Source organism: Leptonotus elevatus, chromosome 15, assembly GCF_054856555.1.
Source record: "Leptonotus elevatus isolate MCC_2025b chromosome 15, RoL_Lele_1.0, whole genome shotgun sequence".
Taxonomy (NCBI): domain Eukaryota; kingdom Metazoa; phylum Chordata; class Actinopteri; order Syngnathiformes; family Syngnathidae; genus Leptonotus; species Leptonotus elevatus.
The window spans coordinates 9,498,465-9,521,542 of NC_141253.1; the positions used below are offsets into that span (position 1 = coordinate 9,498,465).

The 23,078-nt window shown below is 36.3% G+C and overlaps 1 long non-coding RNA gene across 1 annotated transcript; it reads left to right on the forward strand.

Annotated features, from left to right (window-relative positions):
* The first annotated feature begins 4,136 nt into the window (after positions 1–4,136).
* Positions 4,137–10,536, forward strand: LOC147161860 (uncharacterized). Its single transcript, XR_015097309.1, has 4 exons — positions 4,137–4,214; positions 8,651–8,726; positions 9,697–9,823; positions 9,920–10,536. It is a non-coding gene; the product is annotated as an uncharacterized LOC147161860 (long non-coding RNA).
* The last annotated feature ends 12,542 nt before the right edge of the window (positions 10,537–23,078 follow it).

The window sequence follows — 23,078 nt, forward strand, 5'->3', positions numbered from 1 at the left end:
TGGTGAGGGAATTGCGTGTGCCAAGTTATTAGGAGCTCACTCGTGAGGAGATTTATGGAGTGCAGCTTACATGCTTGCCCAGACTGTGTTTTGAGTGCTATATCAAGACCTTGTTGTTATTCTTGTTATCCATCAGGGGTGGAGAATGTCCATCATATGTCAGCACCAGGGCACCCTTCCGTCAACATCAGTCTGATATTTTTTCAAGCCGAACCAAACTGTAATCGTAAGTCCACCAGTCCATCATTTTATTTTAAGCACGATTATCACTTTGCCACTGTTTTTGGATCGACAGACCGAGGTGGGGATACCGTCGATGCTTGATCTGGTAACTGACGATTACACTGAAGGACAAAAACTTCCACTTCCGCCAGTGCTTCGTTCGTCATTTTTTAAAAAGTTTCTTGTCATCCGCACAGACTAGAGCTGCCATTAATTGACAACTATTTTGATAATCGAGTAATCATTTGGAGCCATTTTTTTAATTCAAAATTGTCCAAATCATCTGATTTCTGCATATCAACAGTAATTGTTCACTGATTTCTGTAGTCCTTTGTGAAAGAAGAATGATTGTCTTTTGTGTTTGCAAAGACCTGTTTTGTCTTTGGAAAACAATGACCAAACCGGTAACATAGTACAACATCAACCACCCTTTTTGTAATCGCTATACAAATCCGAAATAAACAACAATCTGTGATTGATAAACAGTAATCAGGCAAAAAAAAAAAGCTTTTGTAATACACTTAAATGCAAAATAAAAATGTCAACCAATTAGACGATTAATCGATTGAATAATCAATAGATTAATTCATTCTAAAAATATTCGATAGTGACAGTACTGAAACTGATCTTTCATCAGAATGCCCGCTTCTGATATTATTTTTGTTTTTGTTTTTGTTTTTGTTCTCGTTTTTTTGTTTTTGTTTTTGTTTTTGTTTTTTTGTTTTATGTTTATGTTTATGTTTATGTTTATGTTTATGTTTATGTTTATGTTTATGTTTATGTTTATGTATTTATTTTATTTTATTTTATTTTATTTTATTTTATTTTATTTTATTTTATTTTATTTTATTTTATTTTATTTTATTTTATTTTATTTTTATCCCGAACACATCCACTTTTTAGTTTTCAGTTGGGATTTTCCCTCATTGTGTTACCAGCACATGCCTCTCTGTTAGGTTTTGCTTTTTTTGTCAGAATTTGTCCAAGGCTGCAAAGTAAGTAAATAAGTAAATATATCGTTTCGTTGTTTTGTGTCTTTGGCACATTCCCTCCTCCGGTTTTTATCTGTGGGGATTAGTTATCAGGGCGTTCAAGCTACTTCCCAGAGAAATTATTATGAGCTAAATTAGGAACGTGACAACAGGGCAGATGCAGTAAATTCAGGATTAAAAGTGGTGGACTGGAAGAGGCCTCATTTATGGTCCAGTTAAGAAAAATCATTAAATTGCAGAATAATGCATATGCAAGCAGTTCTCAGGAAAGTTCCCTAGGGGTTGCTATACTAAAAAAAAAATGTTTTCATGCATTTTCTGTGGTCTTTCTACATGGGGCCGAGGGTGGGTGGGGAATAACGTCAAAGCTCATGAACCCATCTTGACCTCTGACATCTGTCTCTCCACAGGCGCACCTTTTGTGGCACAATGTGGACAGCAGTTCGAAACAGGCCCATGTAGGCCATCTGGCAGGGAGAGTACAATGACAGCTCACTCGGGGAGTAATGAAGTGTGACACAGAGATAACAGCTTCTTTGGTTCGAAAAAAGATTTTTTTTCTGTGAAGGTGATGTCTATCCTGCCTCGATGGTTCCTTCGTTGTTAGTGGCTGAGAGGCCACCAGGGCAGCTTCAATATAGTTTTTCTTTGCTTCTACTAAAAGCGATTTTACGTTTCAATCCTATAATTTGTTTTTTAATAGTTAAAGGATATTTTGTCACTTGTAATTACAGGCGGATTCAATATTATAGTGGGATACAAGGCTCTCCTTTTTTTTTTTTTGCGCTAGACACAAAAATAGGGTTTGAAATAGAGCATTCTCAGTGTCAGCAGCAAAAAGGTTTATCATTGCTTTGCCCTTTGACTTGTCTACTCTTTGTTCAAATGAGCAACCCAATGTAGGTGTGTAAGTGGGTCACATCCAAGCCTTTGCGGGGGCATTCACGTCCTTGACTGGTCAAATAGATATAAAAGTAACAGCACCTCGTTGATAGAAAACCTTTGCTTAGAGTTTTTTTTTTTTTTTTTTACAGTTGAGAGAGCAGAACGAGGGAGCAAACAGCACCAGGAGAAATGTTTTAGAGTCGCTCAAGCATCGTATGTGTAGGATGAAACTTTACAGATGATATGTCATTTTTATTTTTATCGCCATGAATCACCATTAAGTTACCTTAAATACAGACAGACAGTACTAAGCCGAAAGTGATTCTTCAAAATAAAAGCGTTAACCCAAAACCGGAAGTGATGACTTTCAAATACAATCAATGTTCCGGTAAGAACATATACTTATGGTTGTTTACAGTGTGAAAAAGCTGTCAAACAATTAAATTGTTTAATTAGATTAATCACATCTTAGAATTTTGATTCATCACAATTAATCGCTTAATTAAAAAGGCGTTTTTATCAACATTTTTAGCCCGCCAAATTTAAAGAGCACCTTTTACGTGTTAATTTTTTCAACAATTCATTCATTCACTGCCATTGACGGCTATAGACGTCAAAAATTAATTTGAAATATTTCTATTAGTTTAACATATTTTTTCCCACTTTTGCTAACAAGAGTATGAAAATTTAGTTTTTATTGTATTACAACAGATATAAAATGAGTGATTAATTGTGAGTTAACTAGTGAGGTCATGCTATTAATTACGATTGAAAATTTAAAAAAAGATTATTAAAAAAATATATATATATTTAAAAAAAAAGATGATTAAAAATTCAGGCGATTAAAATTTGTAATCGTAATTAATCACATGAATTCACTAGTTAACTCACAATTAATCACAAATTTTATATCTGTTCTAAATGTACAAAAAATTATAATTTCTAGGTTTTCATACTCTTGTTAACAAAAATGGGGGGGAAATGTTAAACTAATAGAAATAGTTCAAATTTATTTTTGACGTCTATGGCAGTGAATGAATTAATCAGATTAATCACAATTTACATTTTTGATTAATCACGATTAATTGCTAAATTAAAAAGGCTCGTTTATCAACATTTTTTTCCCATCAAATTTGACGAGCACCTGTTATGTGTTAATTCTTTCGACAATTAACTCATTCACTGCCATTGACTGCTATCGACGTCAAAAATTAATTTGAACTATTTCTATTGGTTTAAATTTTTTCCCACTTACGTTAACAAGAGTATGAAAACCTAGATTTTCTTTTTTATTGTATTAGAACAGATACAAAATGTGTATTAATCGTGAGTTAACTAGTGAAGTCATGCGATTAATTCCCATTGTAAATTTAAAAAAAGATTATAAAAAAAAAGATTATTAAAAATTAGGGGCATCAGGCGATTAAAATTTGTAATCGTAATTAATCGCATGAATTCACTAATTAACTCACAATTAATCACACATTTTATATCTGTTCTAAATGCACCAAAAAAAATTATTTCTAGGTTTTCATACTCTTGTTAACAAAAATGGGGAAAAAATGTTAAACTAATATAAATAGTTCAAATTATTTTTTTACGTCTATAGCTGTCAATGGGAGTGAATGTTATGAGGACGTCATTTTTTTATCCTTTGCACGTTCTCATCCTCCTCTTTTTCTCATCAGTTAATTACTTGCATAATTTAAAATGGAAAAAAAATGACCCCATGAACAAATGTTCTGAATGTCATAAGCAAACATTTATTAAATGCTTTACTTTAATACATGTAGTTATGTGTCTTGCTCAAACACAACCTATGCTACCTTTGACGTAACCGTCTGCTATCAAGTGGCCAAAATTAATAGTGCGATAATACATGATTAATGCGATTATCTGATCAATTAATTTGTTAACGCTTTAACTTTGACAGCACTAGAACTAACATTACTTCGCACACTACGAGCATTATAGTCAGGTTAGGAACCACGCGGATGAACGTTTATTCCCATTTCAATGTTTCAGCAGGTTTTCAAGCGGGTCAGAGTAACAGGGACCTCGATGTATTAGTGTTACAGAGCGATGATCGTGGCACCTCCCTCCCTCATTTGGCAGGTGAGTGTGTGTTTCGCATGTCTGTCGACTCGCTAAATGCAATTCTCGCCTCCTTCGTCAACATCGGCAGCCTTTGCAACCGCGCGGCTAAATTATGGATTTACCTGATTCTTTGCATCTCTGCGATGTGGCAGTCACTTTGGCTGGGGTAACGAATGTTACCTGGAATACTTGGAATTAGCGTGAGTTTGGACAAAACTGCTCGTGGTTGGCAGTGAGAAGGTCGTGATGATGGCGTGCGTCAATGCTGACCTTTCTGTCATGAGACTACCGAGTTGCTCAAAGCAAGCACTTACACAAACTGTTGAGTTTTAGTTAAATCCACAAGTGTAACTCTCAAATGCCACTTTAAAGATAAAACTGGAAATATACTTTGATGAATATCACACACAGTGGCATTTGGGGCTGTAGATGACATGGGTCATATTTTTACCCGCCTACCCCGCTTTCGCATGCGCAAGTATTCGAGTCATTTTTTGTGTATTTATTTTGCTGAAGTCACCCCCCCCCCCCTCCCCCCCAATCCATAATGTGCTCCGCCCTAACAGGAGCATAGTATGGAGCTCTTTTTCCTTCCCGCCCCCTTCCCTATCATCTGAGAAATTGGGGGGCTGCTTTTGGCGACCCGTCAGGCTTCCCGTTCTGTCACCCTGTGTTGGTCATTGTTTTTTTGTTTTTTACGGGCTTTAACTGTAAAATGTAGTGCTGTACTCCTGGTATGTGCAATGACAATAAATTCTACTTTTTATTTTTAATTGATCTGAAAATGGAAATTAAATTTGTCTAAGTTCATATTTTTTGCTGTTTTGAATGAAAGGGCATTTTGTTTTTAATATTACAGTATTATGACATGGCTTGGCCGACCTTAAAAAAAAAACGAAAAGAAGAACCTCTGACTTATTTTGAATAATCCTTGTGACTCTTTAAGATTTGTATTTGAATACGACTGCCATAAAGCATTTTACTGAGCTCAAATAGTGACAAAAAATAATTTTATATATATATATATATATATATATATATATATATATATACAATACTGTTCCAAACTCATCTTACATCTTTAATTGAAAAAAAAAATCTTAAAAATAATTAGATTTTGAAACCACCTTGGCAACACGTGAAAATACTAATTGGCATTAACAAGACCTGCATTAATAGCTAATCAACAGAGCAAAAACAAACACACGGTGAAGAAGACTCCATCATTTCTGCTAGCTGCCGTAGCTAACCGTAGCTCCTCTCTGGCATGCAAAGATCAAGATCAACATACTTTCTTGACAGCAACTACTTCTTGCCTATTATTCACGTGTCACAGAAATAGCACACAAAAAACGAAATTGCAGATATCTAAGCGAATAGTTGAGGATTGGTTCCGCTGATAAAAATGTGATCAAGTGAATAGGTAGCAGTTGACTCGATATAGCAAATATTGTGTTGACTTGTTGGATTCAATCTTTGAAAGTGAATCAGGCTGGTTGATGCTGCTGAATCTGTTGGTCGGGGTTAGCGCCTTTTTTTTTCCTTCTTTTTTTTTTTTTTTTATCTAAGCTGGCAACAGCACCGTCAGTCAAAGCCTCATACTCAGAGCCATGGATCATTGCCAGGAACTTTAATGAGACGGTGCTGAATTATGCAGCAGGGCGAGAAAAGGGTCTTAAAAGAAAAAATAAAGCCAATCTTTGACACTCCTCAAAAAAGAGGAGTGGCAAGGCGGGAGAATATGCCAGTTATTGTCACATTTAGTTCAGCTAATGCTCAATTAATACATTCAATTCAAGATGGTGGTCTTTGTCCAACTTTTTAAAAGATTATTAATTCTTGATAGATAGATAGATTGATAACATGTGATGATGAAAGTGTGTCTTTGCAGTCACACAAAATGCAATTTAACGTCAACAAAATAGCAGTGCTAACAACACTAGCTAGCATTAGCACTACAAACAAGCCAACGTTTGCCACGGCTGCTAGCATATTGTATAGAAACTTCCACACTGCCCACTGACAGATAAACAAAACATTTGAAAGTAATGACAACTTCAGATACGGCTATCTTTTATTTAAAAAGTTGAGCTGCAGTAAAACAGTGACGTGGCGATTCACTCCGTTCTGCCAGGCAGAGGGAGAAGCCGTCTGCCGCTTTGCCTGGCCAGCAGGTTGTGGGGGTGTCTCCTATCCGTTATGGCATTTAGTTTGTTCCCTGTGCAGATCTACCACCGTTTTGAACTGCACTTTGGCAGCTTATCGGGCCTTTTTCGTTTTTTGTCGGTCAAGCTGGTTCTCAACACACTGCAGCTTTGAAAAAAGCGCACGGGCCAGTGGCCACCCTCGTGTGATGAAATGTGGAGCTCCTTGCAGCAAGCATCAAAGGACAACAGTCGCCTCGGAAAAAAAAGAGGTGACTCTGACCCTTTTTTATTGGAGTCGAAAATGTTTGGGATGCAAACCAGATTGTCCAGGATCCCCCGATGCATGCAGGTGTGCACCAACTCGTTGCCATGAATATGTATTGATGATGAAAAAAAGGTAGGAACCAATAAGATAGTTAATTTATTGCATCCTTATTAAAAAAAATAAAAATAAAAATAAAAATAAAAATAAAAATAAAAATAAAAATAAAAATAAAAATAAAAATAAAAATAAAAATAAAAATAAATCTGAAAGAAATTAAATAAAATTATACATATAATGTCAATGCATAAATAACATTTTAAAAAATTGATAAAACAACATTGTTTGCCTTGTCTTTTTTGTCACTATCACTATCCTTAGCCCTTACTTAATCAGCCAAGTTAAATAACGTTTACTTTGCATGAAACATGCAAATATTACGAATGCAAGCGATGAAATGCTCACGACAGTGCAAGCGTGTCACACGTCAAACCCAGAGAGAGTCATCTTTATTTTTTTACTAAGGCTGAAGTGAGATCGGTGCTGATAAGCTCAAGCTCTTGCAAAAACTTTGAATGATTTCTTTCCAGGTAACCCGGAAGTGTCTGAACTTGTTACCTTTTGTTTCACGCGGAGGAGACATTAAAAAATGCTGAAGAAATGTTGATGAAACAATTTCACATACCACTTAGCATTCAGCCCAGTGCCTTTTGTTTTAGATCTGATGAATCAGGTAAACTGCGTATGCGCGCCTATGCGGGACTCTTTCCCAAGGTGTCCTCTCGGGTTTGATGCTTGCTTCTCTCCTTTCCACATATTCGCATATACAGTACATCATCTCAATTGGTAATAACGTCTGCTGGTCTGAACTGCCATTGTTGTTTCGATGACATTCAGATTTAAATCGCCTCTACAACCTGCTCCACAAATTGGAATCCTGGATGCAACCCAAAAAAAAAGAAGAAAAAAAAGATCCAGCTTTGGTAATAATATTCAATTCATGCAAGCATCTACATTTTCAAGGTATCCAATTTTTGGACTAAATACCGCCTTTGTCTTATGTAACAGTTAGTGGACCTAACTGCACCCCCCCCCCCCCCCCATTCTTTGAATATCACACATAATCAACCTCAATCAACTTTCTCCACATAATGAAATAGATTTTAGTTGAAGGTCAGTCCACTTTGAGAAATTCTTTTGTCAATACAACTTACAGCAATTATTGTCAGTCAGCGCATCGAGTTCTGACCCCACGGCCTTCAATTTTAATAAACGTCAGTTTGTGCACATCATTTGATTATATTCATGTTAGGTACCCATGGCAACAGCGCTGCTCTTCAACTTGAATAGATGGATTCCGTGGTTAGTGAATGGGACGGTCTCGTGGATTGAATTGTAACTTAAAGTTCTGCAAAGTTGTCCTATTACGGTACACTTTTAACCGAATCCATTGTTAGTGCCATTTTCCTCCTCCTGTTTTATTTTTTCACAGTAACTGAGATTAAGTTAAATCCTAATAAAATATTATTAAATTGATTCTGTGAACTGCAGTATGTCAAGAAGAAGAATTTATTTGTAACAAAGCTTTGTTGCCATGAATGAACTGCAAATGTGTCCAGCCATGTATAGCCAGTAGCTCGTAAGCTAGCAAGCTATGAAAATTAGCCGTGTTAGCTAACTGTTCAGTAATAGCAGTAGTCGTACTAGTAGTAAATATAAACCTATAGGGTCTTTAAGTGGTGATAATTATGTTCATCTATGAATAAAAACTGTGATGTGCTAATAAGTGGAGTAAATGTCATCAAGCAATTGTCATTGTTCTTGGAAAATATGAAGCAAACGTTATATGTTTTGATTACCGGTAATGCCATGTAGGCTATAGTGGAGACATTTTGCGAGCTCCAGGCAGATGCCTAGAGTGCAAAAAAATTCTAATATTGATGATTATTGAACATGCTTCTGTTGAATGTTCCAAGCAATGTCTGAATGTGCTAAATTAAAGAAAGACAATGAAGTCATTTATGTATTTCTGCTCATTTCTACAGGAAAAATAAATAATAATTAAAGCCTCATTGAAGGAGGAGGTAAAGGAGAAGGAACCGAATGAAGCAGGAATTACGAGTAAGCAGACTTGTATGGATTGTGTTGGGCTATTGTACTGGGTCGGCAATTATCCTGTATTATGCGTAGAATTAACTGTTACGCGATAATTTTATATTTATGTTCCAAGTACAATAAAACCGGAACTTGGAGCCTATTTCCTATTGTAGTAGTTTTGACGGCCTGATGAATTAGACGTCTATGTTCCTTTTTAATGTTATTGATTAGGCCTACAATCAGCAGATTCATAAAATAATCGATTTCTAAAGGAATTAAGGAATGTTTTCTATGCAGATTGACACCACACAAGCTATCACCTCCACAGACCAGTGGGCTGTGATAGTAAGATGTGTCATGTGATCCATGAGATGCTCATTGGAGCGGTAGACTGAGTCATCAAGCGGGGACTATTTTGTGGAGCTACTCAGGTTGAGATATGGATGGGTTTTTTTTGTCTCAGTATTTTTGATTTCAGAAAGCTGTTTCTTTTTCATTCTCTCTTTTATTGAGTACTGCTGTTTTTGGTTACTTGTTGTTGCTTTGTTCATTGCATGTTCAGTTTTGAAGATTTTATTATGGTTATCTGATTGACAATCGGTAAAGTGACAGCAAATTGCCCTTTTTTTTTTTTTGAATATGTTTGTCATTATAATTTGTACTATGCATGTACGTGATCTGACTGCCTTTGATAAAACTTAGCGAGTAGCTACTATTGCATTTGCGCCACTTTGTTACATAAAGTGTCTGGATTTTGTTTACTGAGCTTCTAAATAACCCATTTCTGATGTTGAAGCTTTTGAAAAGTAGTTGTTACAGTTGGTTGATTTTGTGAGAATGTCACCGATAACGTTAACATTTTTATACCAGGTTTCGTAACGCAGGCATCAACATGGCATCCTAAAGTGCTTTGAAGGTCAACGTCATAAGAGTCTGATCTCAAATCATGAGACCTAAATTCACTGTCATCGCTTATTGTTTTGTGATTGGAAAGTTGGAACGTGGCAGGAGGAAGAAAAGAAAAGGCCTTTGTTTCGTGCGCATCTCCAACTCAAATTCCCAGGCTGAATTTGGAGCCCAGTCCGTCCCTGGTCACAGCCCAAGTTGTTCCCTTAGTCATGGTAAGTCTTACTTTTGCCTCATTTTTGCTGACATCTGGGATTTGCGACATCTGTTCTTTGCTCCCTGTCAACATTCGCTATTGTTTGCTTGGCTAGGCAGCAGCTGTTTGTCAATCTGGAACTTCATGCCCCACAAGATCTAAGCTCTCATCTTCTCAACCACTTTCCGTTGCATGTCCCGTTGGAACTTGTAATCCGAAGTCGGCACAGATGTTCCTGTACTCTATCCCTGCCACTTAGTGCCTCTCCGTGTATGTTTTACCTGTTTGCATCTTTGGCTGTGTTTGCACGCCAGTGCGTTAAAAAACAAGAAACAAAAAGAAAAAAAACTTCTTTTTTTTCCCCCCGGAGAGCTCAGTTCATTCGGTAATTTTATCGGGAAAAAAACTTCTCTAATGCGGTTACCATACTGTCGCAAAACAACCATAATCAAATTGTATACTATTTATGAGCCTAGAAGTGTTTTCCGGAACAAAAGGGTAATTATAAAGTGGATACAAGAAGTCGACATACCCCTGTTAAAATGCCAGGTTTGTATGATATAAAGCAATGAGACGAGGATAAATAATGTCAGAACTTTTTCCACCATCAACGTTCCCTATTACCTGTACAACAACTTGTTTTTTGAAATAAATAAATAAAACAATAATAATAATTACACTAATAAAATCAGAAGTATGCTCACACTCTTATAATTGTGACGTGGCTGTTAAAAAAAAATAAAAAATCACATTAATAGTGGAAAATGCTTTGAAACTATCTTGGTCTCATAATTTATTCATATAAAAAAAAATGTGTATAGACTTCATATATTTTTATATTGATTGATTTATTATACATACTTTGTATTATATTTATTTGTTTGTTTAGTTTAATTAGTTCCAAATGTTCTTTTGCTGTTTGCTTGCTTTTCAAGGCCTCATGAATTTGATCGTTGGTTATGAAACGTGAAATTTAAACTTCTTAGCACCTACGCACGCTTTGAAATTCAGATTTGATAGTTTGATCTTTTAGGTTTGTATCTTAATGCCGTAAAGTGCACTCACATATTTTACTTATTCTTGATCATTGTTGTAACTTGTGAGCCATTGGCTATTAAACATCATTTTGACTATCAGGTGAAAATGTTTTTTAAATGAGTGTGTGTCTGATTTAAAATGAATAACAATTATGAGCCATGGCCCCGTCTTGTGTATACGTCAGTGTCATTTTGAAGAGACCATGTGAAAATTCGTTTGGGGCCACTTCTGTCAAAGTGTTTACAATTCACTGCTTTGGGCTGGTTTTCCTGAGCATTTTAGAATCGTTTAGAAGTTCCTGTCAAAGTTTTGACACTTTTTCAAATACACTTGACATTTTCCTGTCGAAACGTTCTTAAAAAGTCAAATATCAGCGTGATTTCGCTTCACCTGCCAGAGCAACCACAGCGATTGGGCAGCTTCTTCTTTTCACGCGCCGCTTCTCATCATGCTACTAATGAACCCAGATGAGTCATTTAAGAAAGATGCATTACTGGAGAACAATGGTTAATGAATTCATAATTTTGCTTTCCCACCATCAAAATCCCAGACATCCCTGCCTAAGTATATTAAGTTCTCCGTAGATGATGAGTCGTGTGAAAGCTCTAAAATGTAACTCATTCAATGTGCTGCACATCACACAAATGCTCATTAAAAAGTGGGTCATCATTTGAATTGGAAATTAAACTGAATATGTACTGGCGATAATTGTTACAGGTTTGAAAAAATCTACCATTTTTTTTCCCCATTTATTTCTCAGTAATCATTATATGCATGCTGCTTTACAGTATGAGGCTGAAATAATCATGGCACAGCATTGTATGCTGTTTGTGGCTAGCGATTAAGGGAAATGAGATCGAGTTGGAAATGAGCTGGAATAGCCACAACAGTCATGCTGTGATTGCTCCTAAAACAAAAACATACTTTTTTTTTCTGGAAAAAGATTTTTTTTGTTGTTTTATTGAGATTTGCTCAGGCAAAAAGACACGTACACACTGCAGATGAAATGAAAAGGTCTCAATTTAAAAATGATGCTACGCAAAAAGGCAGATGCTTTTCTCCTCGACGGGCTTGTTATGCATTTTCCCTTATGAACTGGTATATGGTGGAAGAAAGATGAGGAAACACTGAACAAGAGTATTAAAAACTTAAAAAACATTATTTTATTGTACATTTTGAACAAATATATGATGTGCGATTAACTTCAGATTATTACGAGTTATGTGGAATCTCTCTCTCTCTCTCTCTCTCTCTCTCTCGCTATATATATATATATATATATATATATATATATTAGGGGTGTTAGAAAAAATTTATTCGGCAATATAGCGCAATATTACAGCGCGCATTTCTCAAATCGATTCGATATGCGGCCGAATCGATTTTTAAACATAATTTTTTTAATGAGAATATTCAACAAAATGTCTTACTTAGGGTTAGGATTCACACATTAAGTATGTTATATTAATGGAACATTAAGCCTTAATATTTTTATTTCAGTGCTGTTCAAACATAAAACAGACTGCAACCTGTTTGTTAAATGCAGTAGCTCAGTTATAAGCCTGAATATTCAGATGAATAAATACATTTTCATACAAATCTTACAGTGTACATGTACAAGTTTACTGATGAGTATTTTCTCAATTTGAGTAAAAAAAAAAAAAATCGCAATAATCAATTTATAGATCCGTATCGGGATTAATCGGTATCGAATCGAATCGTGACCTATGAATCGTGATGCAAATTGAATCGCCAGGTACTAGGCAATTCACACCACTAATATATATATATATATATATATATACCTAGTGTAAAATGACTTTCCCTCCGCAGTAGGTGTAGACATTGTTTCCATAAAATACTGTGACTGCAGCAGTCAGATGCCATCTCATTAACTCCAGATTCTTTATAGATCTCTGTGCTTCACACAAAATTGCCCCAAGCATCATGAAATTTTAATTGTTTCATTTCCATTTTGTTCTTTACAACCACACAATTAATTAACAGAATGCTTGTGCACCTTGTTAGTTGAATTGAATGTGTCTACTGTAATGAACACAAAATCATTAGTGCCCGCATACACTGTAGCATTCGTACCTTGCCAAAAATGTCATTTGGTTTCTCATCTACGATGTCGTTTATTTGATACTCTCCTCTATTACCAAGTGCTGAGTTTTATATGTTTGCACTTCCTCCTTTGTCCTCTGACTATTTTGAGTCTTAGTTGGCTTTACAAATCATTGTTGGGCCGTCGTAAAAAAAAGTAGCATACACAATAAAAAGACAATATAAACTATTAAATGGCTGGTATATTATGTCACATTGCCAATGAGACAATTATTAGATTAAATGACCTGTGTGGAGAATTTAATGCCACATCTAACTAAACGATGCAGATGCAGGTCACATGAACATTTTCAAATTCAACTGCGTGAGATTGTCAAATCACTTTGCACTTTGGGAACCAAATCGAATTGGAAGCCCTTTCAGACTTCCAGAATCAAGGCAATTGTATCCATATAGTCAATTTCATACATAAAGATTTTTTTTTTACAAAAGGAAAATGAGGGTAAAAAAAATATTGAAAACATCACTGCATCACACAGAGATTCTAGAAAAAGTGAGTCTCAGTTCAAATTGCAACATTCATCATCTTAACCAAAAGTGTCAAGTGTGAAAACATCTTTTGCGGAAACCAAAAACGCAAACCACCAGAGAAGGCAATGAGTTCTTTGTGCTTTCACAAAATCATTTCATTTCAAACAGAACTCACTTCTTTTTATGGTCCACTGCAGGTTCAATGGGGCCTGCTGTCAATTTAATGGCAATACTAGGCTAAGTGAATGTTGGGCACGTTTGCATATCTTAAATGAACCAGCACACTGTTCATAAGGCGAGTGAAATAAGAGCCTTCAGTTTGGATTGTTCATATTGACAGCATTTTTTTAAATTTATATATTTTTATTCATTTATATATTTTTTTATACATTTTTATTTTGTATGTGGGTGTGTATGTGCATGTGCGCGTGTGCGTGCGTGTGAGTGTGTATGCAGTGTGGTTGTCTTCCAACCCAGAGGTTGTGGGTTCGATCCGCAGCCCTTCAGTGTGAAGCATTTTGAGTGTCCTAATAGGTGGGAAAGTGCTATACAAGTGAAAGACCAAGCATATAAAGGTCATCTAAAATATGAACATGAAGAAATTTCTGCAATGAAAGACTCTTTTTATTTTTTTTAAATAAACTAGATTTACATGTCCTTGAGCATCATTCCTTGAAAATAGTTAAAATAATTTTTTTTAAAAATGCATAAATGCAGCATTTGAAGTGTTTTTATGTTGTGAAGAAAACTAATTTGTGTTGTTGCCGAAGAGCTAGTAATATTCACCTGTTATTATTAACAATGATAATAATAATAACATATTGGATTCATATAGCACTTTTCTAAACACTCAAAGACACTTTAAAATGGAATGGATACATTATTCATGCGCTCACACATTCACACGGTGGTAAGCTACTTAAGTAGCCACAGCTGCCCCCGGGGCAGGCTGACCGACCACCACCAAACATTCGCACCTTCCATACACAAGTGTGAGCAGCACTGGAGGCAATGTGTGTGAAGTGCCTTGCCCCAAGACACAACACATGACTTGGGGAGAGCAGGGGATCGAACAGCAATAATGTTGCCAGCGCAGTGTGAATAAGCGAGTCAAAAATGATTTAACAGATGCCATTCAAGAAGTAAAAAAAAAAAAAAAACCATATGTAAAATATGCCTTAATTGTATGTGCTATTGCCTTTATGTGATTTCTTCATTCATGCAAATTTGAAGTGATTTATTTTTGATTATTACACAGTATACATTTCTCAGTCTGACTTTCCTGCCACCTGAATGTCCCAAGGGCACAATGTGGTTTTACGTGCCAATTTATTTTCAAAACAAACATAAACAAATTGACTGTTCTGCCAAAGTTAGCTATATTTCACACCAAAAGCAAAAACAGTCTTGCCCCTTCCCTACCTCTTCTGTCACTAATCTTCCCTCAGACTCGATTTCCACTGCCACTCTAAAAATATTTTTTACCCAGACAGCAGCTCTTTAATTATTCAAACGCATTATTATATTAATGGTATGAAATTTCTCCAACACAATTTTTGCTCAGAGGCATTCCACCCAGCCCAGAGGACGCTTACGCTAGTCACAACCTCCTCGTCGAGGATATTCGGGTTCATCGACGTTGAACTACTTTTAGAGGGAATTGAACAGATTATGACAATATTTGGTCTTATTTCAAGGTGTTTCAAAAGAATACAAAATTGCCATTAATTTAATGCAATTTCAAGATAAAATGATATAATATGATATACAGTAGGCCTATGTGTCTTATATTCTTAAATTTACATAATGTAAGGATGCTATTACATTCTTCACCTTTATTAAACACGTTAAAACCAATCCATCAAGCAATAGGGTTGATCTCAAATGGCGTCACGTTTTCCTCATGAATATGCATGAGTCCCATGCGTGTAATTTCAACATGGTTCAATCGACGAACACACTTTGGAACAGCTTAAACGGTGGTTGACATGCGGAGACCTCAAAGGGGGCGGAAAGAAAGCAGTTTTGGTAGAAAGGTAAGATTTATTGTATGATCTTTGCTGCCACTCTTGTGCCGTCTAGATAACTGCTAATATCGCATTGGTCGCTAATTTTCACTAAAACAAAACACATTAGTGTCAGGATTTTCATTTGAAGATTTTAAGACTACCTTTGGGCTGCTACTTCTGTCTAGTTACTTTTGTTAAAGTGGTGTGGTGACACAGTGACCGCTCACTAGCATGTTGTTGTAGGCATAGGGTTCGATAGCACTAATACCGATGATTAATTTTCACATCTAAGCAATAGTAGCTTCCGTAGCATGTTGTAGCTAGCAAGGCTAACGCTGAGAAAGCAGACGATAAACATGCCTGCGATCGATTGATTCTGTATTTTCAGCTGCTGGTCCATTTCCACCGACGAAATGTAGAGAGAGCACATGCAGGTGTCTTTTGTGACATTGTTTACATAAATCACTGCCGTTTAATTGTACATGCTCGAACTTAGCGGAGACATTACTCTGGAAACTCCCTTCATTCGATCCCGGTCACAACATCGCCAGTCACATACCGGCAGACGCCAAAGGAGCAGAGGTTTGTTGTAACCATAATACGTCCGTTAAGTATATTTATAGTGAAATAGCGCGTCGGGTTGACAAGTTTTGAACCGTACAAATACACTCCCTCGGTCGCTTGCCTGTGTTTCTTGTCCGAAAATCAACTGGCCACGCCCATGCGCTGTTCTAAAAATAGCAGTTCAACTATTATTATTATTTCTGAGAAAGTACGTTACAACTTTCCATTAAAACACAAGAGAAATAATTTTGGATTTTTCTTGCAGCTCTTTATCCCACTAGAAAAAAAACGTCCATGCCCTGCGTGGATTTCAATTTTGAGAACCAAAATAAGAGAAATATGTAATAAGACCACAATCTTTCAAGCAGAGTTTACGTTTTTTTTTTTTAAGAAAAAAATCAAGGGGGCATATTATACAAGCTCACTCGAAATGACGAAAATGTGTTACATTGTATGGATTTGCAATATATAGAAATTATGTTAATCAACAATGCAATGTATTTACAATTCTGACTGAGCGGAAAGTGGAAGAAAACTTTTTTGCCTCCATTGTAGTGACAAATAGTATCTTTGTACAGATAAAAAAGCTTGACATCAAATTTGATTATTAGTAGTAATAATTGTAAGGTGTGTCGCATCTATTGTGAATGTGGGTGTGGCTACCCCCCTACTATTTTAACATCCACACCCAGTAGCATTGCGGGCCGTGTAGTGTTATTTTGTGAAAATGCAGGTAAAACTGAAAAAAAATTCACAGGTAGTCGTTTGTCAACAAGTATACGTATACATATTTAATCTTCACTAAATGTTGAAGTTTTTTTTTCCCATTTTCGTGTTACAATACTTTGAATATGTCTCTTTAAAGTCCACATTTAAAAGACTCATACATAATACATCTTTTTTAGTGTGTTACTTTGCGAAGATGCATCGGAAGTAAAAAAAAAAGGGGAAAAAAAGGAAAAAAGAACCATGCGACATAGGCATATTTTGGAACATCTGTCTATTCTTTCTTCCATATTTGACTCGCAGGCCTCAGCTGCTCTATACACTCACAATGTGTTCTGTGCTGAACATGCTTGAGTTATTCAAATGGCTTCTCCCTCTGTTCAGATTGCGTTTGTCTCTATAGTATACGCATTAATTAATGTTTAATCTACCTGCTGCTTTATTTCTATGACTACCGCATTGAGAAAGAAAGCAACATACATGGAAAGACATTTTATTCGCCGAGTGCAGAAAGAAAAGGAAACATTTTCAGTTTGGTCAAATACCAAAAGCCCTGCGGCATCATTCTTTCATGCACGATGAAGACAATGTAAGTAGTTTAGTGGCAGATGTGCGTTATAAAACTTTAATTTGAGTTTTAAGTGGAACTATTTGGTGCCAAACTTACCGCAATGGACTTACTTCCTGAGTGTCTTATCTCTATCAAAAAAAAGCATGGACCTGCATTTTGGGAGCATTTTTCTCTGGTCATAATATAAGTGGAAATAAATGTATTAGGAGTGTGAAAACACATTTATCTCAATGATTATGTTAAATGAATAGACAATTAGAAAGAAAGTTGAAGAGAATGCAGATGTTATGTATTCATCCCTTGTAAATGCTTTATCAGCTTGACACATTTGACCTTCTTTTTACTCTATTGTACAAAATATTCAGCCTGCGTCTTCTTCCATATCAATGCTCAACTGATGCTCGGAAAACATCGCAGACAGCAGATTACATCAGCTCTTACTAAAGAATGTTAATCCTGAGAAAGTTCACAGGCAGTTCAACATAAATTTCAGAGATACGCTCCCGAGTAAAAGTGTAGGAACATATAATTAAATTGGTTAACATTTCATTTTGCATTTCCAGGTATTCAAATCAGGATCTGTTACACGAATGAAAAGAAAACACATTTTGGATTAAACACAATAATTTTTCCTTTGACCAAAAGTATTGGAACGCCAAACTAGACGTGACTCTGGGTTAAATGAATAAATAAATAAACAAACATCTTTAGACAGGATGGAAAATCAGTCAGATTCGATTTGTATGCAGCATAACAGCTAAATGCTGCTTCACCGGCTTTACTTTTTACTCTTTGCTCCACTATATTCCATTACTATTTCTATATTGTATTTCGGATCTAAACAATTCATTGATTAATAAACGAGCCAGGGTAACAGAAATGTGTTTGCTTCTAAAATGTTTTTAAAGAGTGTGGTAAAGTAAATTTTAATAAAAAAATAAATACATAAATAAAACCTGCATCTGGGTGACCAGTCCAGGGTGTACCCTGCCTCTACCGCCCCCAAATTCAAATAAGGCTAAGTTATAGGATATGGATGGATGCACTCTCAGAAAACAAAGTGCATTTAAATGTTTTTGGGGATAACTGTACTAACATTTAAACGAAGGAACTGGCGTTGAAAACATGAAACCCTCAAACAACTATTAGTGACAGGGGCAAAAATAACTCAAAGCTCTACAGAAAACCTTCATCTCGCATTTGAAAGAAACATGACACCACCATACTGAATGAGAGGCTACTTCACCATAAAGACTGGCCAAGTCAATATCTGTACTTAATCTCTTGAGAGCATGAATTTTTATTCTGCTAAAAAGAGACTGAAGTGACTAAGCCCCATAAACAACCATTTAAACAGGCTGCAGTTAAAGTGTGTAAAAGAGTCGGCAAAAAGAATAAATGCTTTTATCTGGTGATGTCAAAGATTTCAATATATTTCTTCACCTACAATGTTAGTGCCTTGCCACAAAAATGTCCTGAACTCACCAGATTTAAATAAGTAATAGATAAATAAATTGGGGAAAAACATGAATAAATCTGAGCCGAGTGGTAAGCGGCCTACTAGTGCTATAAAAAACGTTCCGTACACGTTTATAGAATTCAGTCATAAAGTTTAGTGTCAGGAACTACATTATGTGCAGTTCAGATTCCGCATAACACAGAAGGTTTGAGCATTATTTTTTCCTTTGCGGAAAAAAAAATTCATTGCTGACGGATGTCAAGTCCCTCCTTGGTCATATTTCTCGAGTACGGTTTTGAAAGGAATTGTGTTGTATAGCCAACACTTATGTCCTATTAAAGGTTTACAATATTATGATGTGCATGCTCTATTCTAAATGTATTGCATGGTCACACAAAATAAACTATAAGAAGCAAGTTTTTTGGTGTTCATCAGTTACCTGGCAACTAAAACACATTCAAACAAAAAAAGACAATTACCTGGATCAAGACATATGACCACTTATCCCAAATGCTATAAAGCCATTTCCGTTACTCTGAGAAAAGTGTTTACCCAAAGGTTCACTATATAAACACAATTGTATCCCATTGGCTTAGGTCTCAACATTAACACGCCTTAAAGGAAACTTGTCATTTTGAATGAGAGAGTAAAATGGGAAAGGACGAATAATAATCATTTAAAGTAGGAAGAGCTTCCGTATTTCTAACTCGTAGACCTCAAGGAACATCTGTGGATGAGGCAAACCGCCGCCAAATCCTATGAATGTTGTCCCTCTGCTGGGTTTTACAATGAACAATGAGTAATTCATAGGACAATGGAAAGGAGATTTAGCTAAGCAGTGGTTACAGCGGCCTAATTATGAGGCTTGAGAAAAGGGCACATGCAGCACTTGTGCTAATAAAACAGCAAATTGGTAGGTGATAACAAGAAACGCTTCATCTTCCAAACTGTGGCAGCAATTATGCGCCATCTGAATGCAATTGTGTATTTAATAGTGACAAATGACATCAGGTGTGATTTTTTTCTTCTTCTTCTTTTCTGAAAACCCTAAAGAAAATAAACTACAATAACTTGTTTCCAATAAGTAATTCCTAACTTGAGTCAAGCTTTTACGTGTAATACTGTAAGATGATCCAGTGTCTTGGATGTGTTTATAGCTTATTTGACTCTTGACATATAGCATGATTGCCCTCATTTTTCACATGACATTATGCCGTAATCAAGTCAAGCAATTTTCTTCTTGGTGTATTTTATTCTGAACCATTGGCGGATAAGTCAATTGGGGTAAAGACATTTCTGGGAATCTACGTCTTTTTTATTGTGTCTCTGTCACTTGTAGAACTCAAAGGAACAAATATGTACGTGCAAATTGTGTGTTCTCGCAGAAATATGCTTTGTTTGGCTGTTTATCAGTACGTTGTCCTGTTTGTATGTTGAGACACGTTAAAGATTTTCTGTCACGATAGACAATAAAGTCTGAATTGGAATCTGAATGCCTCCACTGGGTGCCAATATTAGCCCATTTCTTCAGAAATTAAATGAGGTCATCTGAGTGTTATTCTCGTAGGAAAATGTCCTGTAATGGATTTCTAATGGCCTGTTCTAGATGCACAAAGCCGAACAAATGAAAGTGAGAGGTCGGGAGGAGGGATCCAGGTAATACATTTCCTTAATGACATTAAGTCCACGGGGAGAAAAGCTAGCTCATTACATAACGTGACTCAAAGAGCAACATGGAGCAGTAGCCCTTATCCACAGTCCTACCCCATATAGGAAATGGAAACTCAAGGGCAGGCTGTGACCTTGACACAAACCCTGCAAATGCAATGACGAAAAGTGTGAGCTTGACTGATAGAAATGTGCCAGATGATTACAACACTCTGCAACGCCACCAACATGGGTGCAATGGAAAAACTGATTGGCGGAGATGTGAGGCTCCACTAAAACAGGTCAAGACCAGGAAGGAATTATATGTACTGTATATACAATATCACAGCTGTGGTCTAAATTATTATGCATGGGATTTAAATTACATAAACATTTTGGTTTTATTTTTAATGGTCCATTTAGAGCAGAGGTGGGCAATCTCGGTCCTCGAGGGCCGGAGTCCTGCAGGTTTTGGAGGTTTCTCACTTCCAACACAAGCTGATTCCAATCAACAGGATCGTTATCAGGCTTATACAGAGCTTGCTGATGAGCTGATCATATATCAGCTGTGTTGAAGAAGGGCAACATGCAAAACCTGCAGGACTTCGGCCCTCGATGCCCACCTGTGATTTAGAGAGACATTAATTCCATGTTATTACACAAGTCAGTTTTTAGCGGAGCTAAAGTTAGAAGCCACTCAAGGTGGAGTCTATGTAACCTATACAAGTATGCTAAAATTGTGATTGCAGGTTTCTAATGGTCTACTTTCAAGAGTCCATTCTACATATTGTCTATCACTTAAATACAAAACTGACTTGAAGTTCCGTTACACCTTAATCAACTATTCAGGTGAGCTGCACTGTCAATATAAGCTAGCTAGCTTACATGAACTTACTTGTGTCAAACAGACGGTTTGGTAGACCTCGTAGAAGTTGTCTTTGAGTTTGCTCTTGACTTTTTACCCCCAATTTCATCCAAAAAATAATTGATGAATTCAAATGTAATCATATTTGGAGCTTTATCTGTGATACTTGCTCAATGAGGGAGCATTAGCTTTCGTCATGTAGCATACTGGTGGCTGGGGTTGCCAGATTGGTGGTACACACACTACACAAAAAGTTTTTTGTTTTTTTGCTTTTTTTTAAAGCAAAATTTATTGAAAATCTAGATTTTTAAATGTAAACATCATGGCTTGTAAAGTCATGGAGTTTAAGTCAAAGTGCTCTGATGAATGCCAAATTAAGTAAGCAAGTCACAACCCATAAATTCCAATCCGTCGTCCAGCTCAGTGGCCTAGCGGTAGAGTGTCCTCCCTGAGACTGGGAGGTTGTGGGTTCAATCCCCAACCGGGTCGTACCAAAGACTATAAAAATGGGACCCATTGCCGCCCTGCTTGACACTCAGCGTTGGAATTAGGGGGTTAGATCACCATATGATTCCCGAGCGCGGCTGCTGCTGCTGCTCACCACTCCCTCAGGGGACTGGTCAAATACGGAGAACAAGTTTTGTGAATCTTATTCTTAAATCTGACTTGAGTCAAGTCATGTGACTCGAGTCCCCAACATCTGCTGTTTTGACTCAAAAGCAGACACAGTTTTGAAAGTACAGTAACTCAGCGTCTCTCTTCCTCTGAAGTACAAATAAAAGCACCAACGGTTACTAGATATTTTCCACAAAGTGAAAAACAAAATAGAAACTGGTAAATATAAAGCCTACTGCCGAGCAGAGATAATTCAGAAGAATTCAACAAAGGACAAAAATGAAAGTGACTAAAAGTGGAATGTTTTTATTCATGTTGTACTCCCCTTGCATTCTTCTTTTCATTCCTGATTGAGGCAGGTTCTTCTTTTGGAAAAACAACAACAACAAATGCCTATTTTTATGGCCATGAGATGTCCTGCTTTTTTAATGTATTTGCTTGCCAGAAATCCTACTTTAGTATTTGTGTCTAGCATAATAATAATAATAATAATAATAATAATGATAATAATGGAGAATGATCCAATTTTGCAATGTCTGGCAATGTTTAGAAAATATATTAACACATAAAACAATACAAATTATCACTTCTACCTCCAGTCACAGCATCAGTAAGCAGCAACGCTTCAGTACAGTACAAGTCCGGGCCACAACCCTGCCTCCAGCATGTCTGACATGCAACGTGAACTTTTGCTGTTATTCATAGGTCCCCTCCTCTTCTACCTTCTTTTCTTAAAATATTCTGCTATACAGCTTCCTTTTCATGTTCTGTTTAAAGATGGTCACATATGAATTTGGTACTGGTTATACAGCAGGGAAAAAAATGAGATCTGGATTCCTGGAAGACAATGACCAAATAGAGTATGATAGGTCCGGTTTGTGTGATTTGGCTTGACCCTGAGAAGAGGAAAACATTTGCAAATCCTTGAGTTGCCTTGAGGAAAGAAGCAACTGTTCATGAATAAAATCAGAACTCATTTAAATGCATTGTTACAAATTAAAAGTAAGGCATTTGCAATTTATAGATGGCTAAATTGTGCCATTAATGTACAGTATTCAATTAAATTCTCTAAAAAGCCAGAAGATCACTTGATGGTTATATATACTGTATAAATGACCATATTTATTTGCCACTTACACCCAAGACATAGCCTACAGTACAACTTTGATAAGACCGTCACCA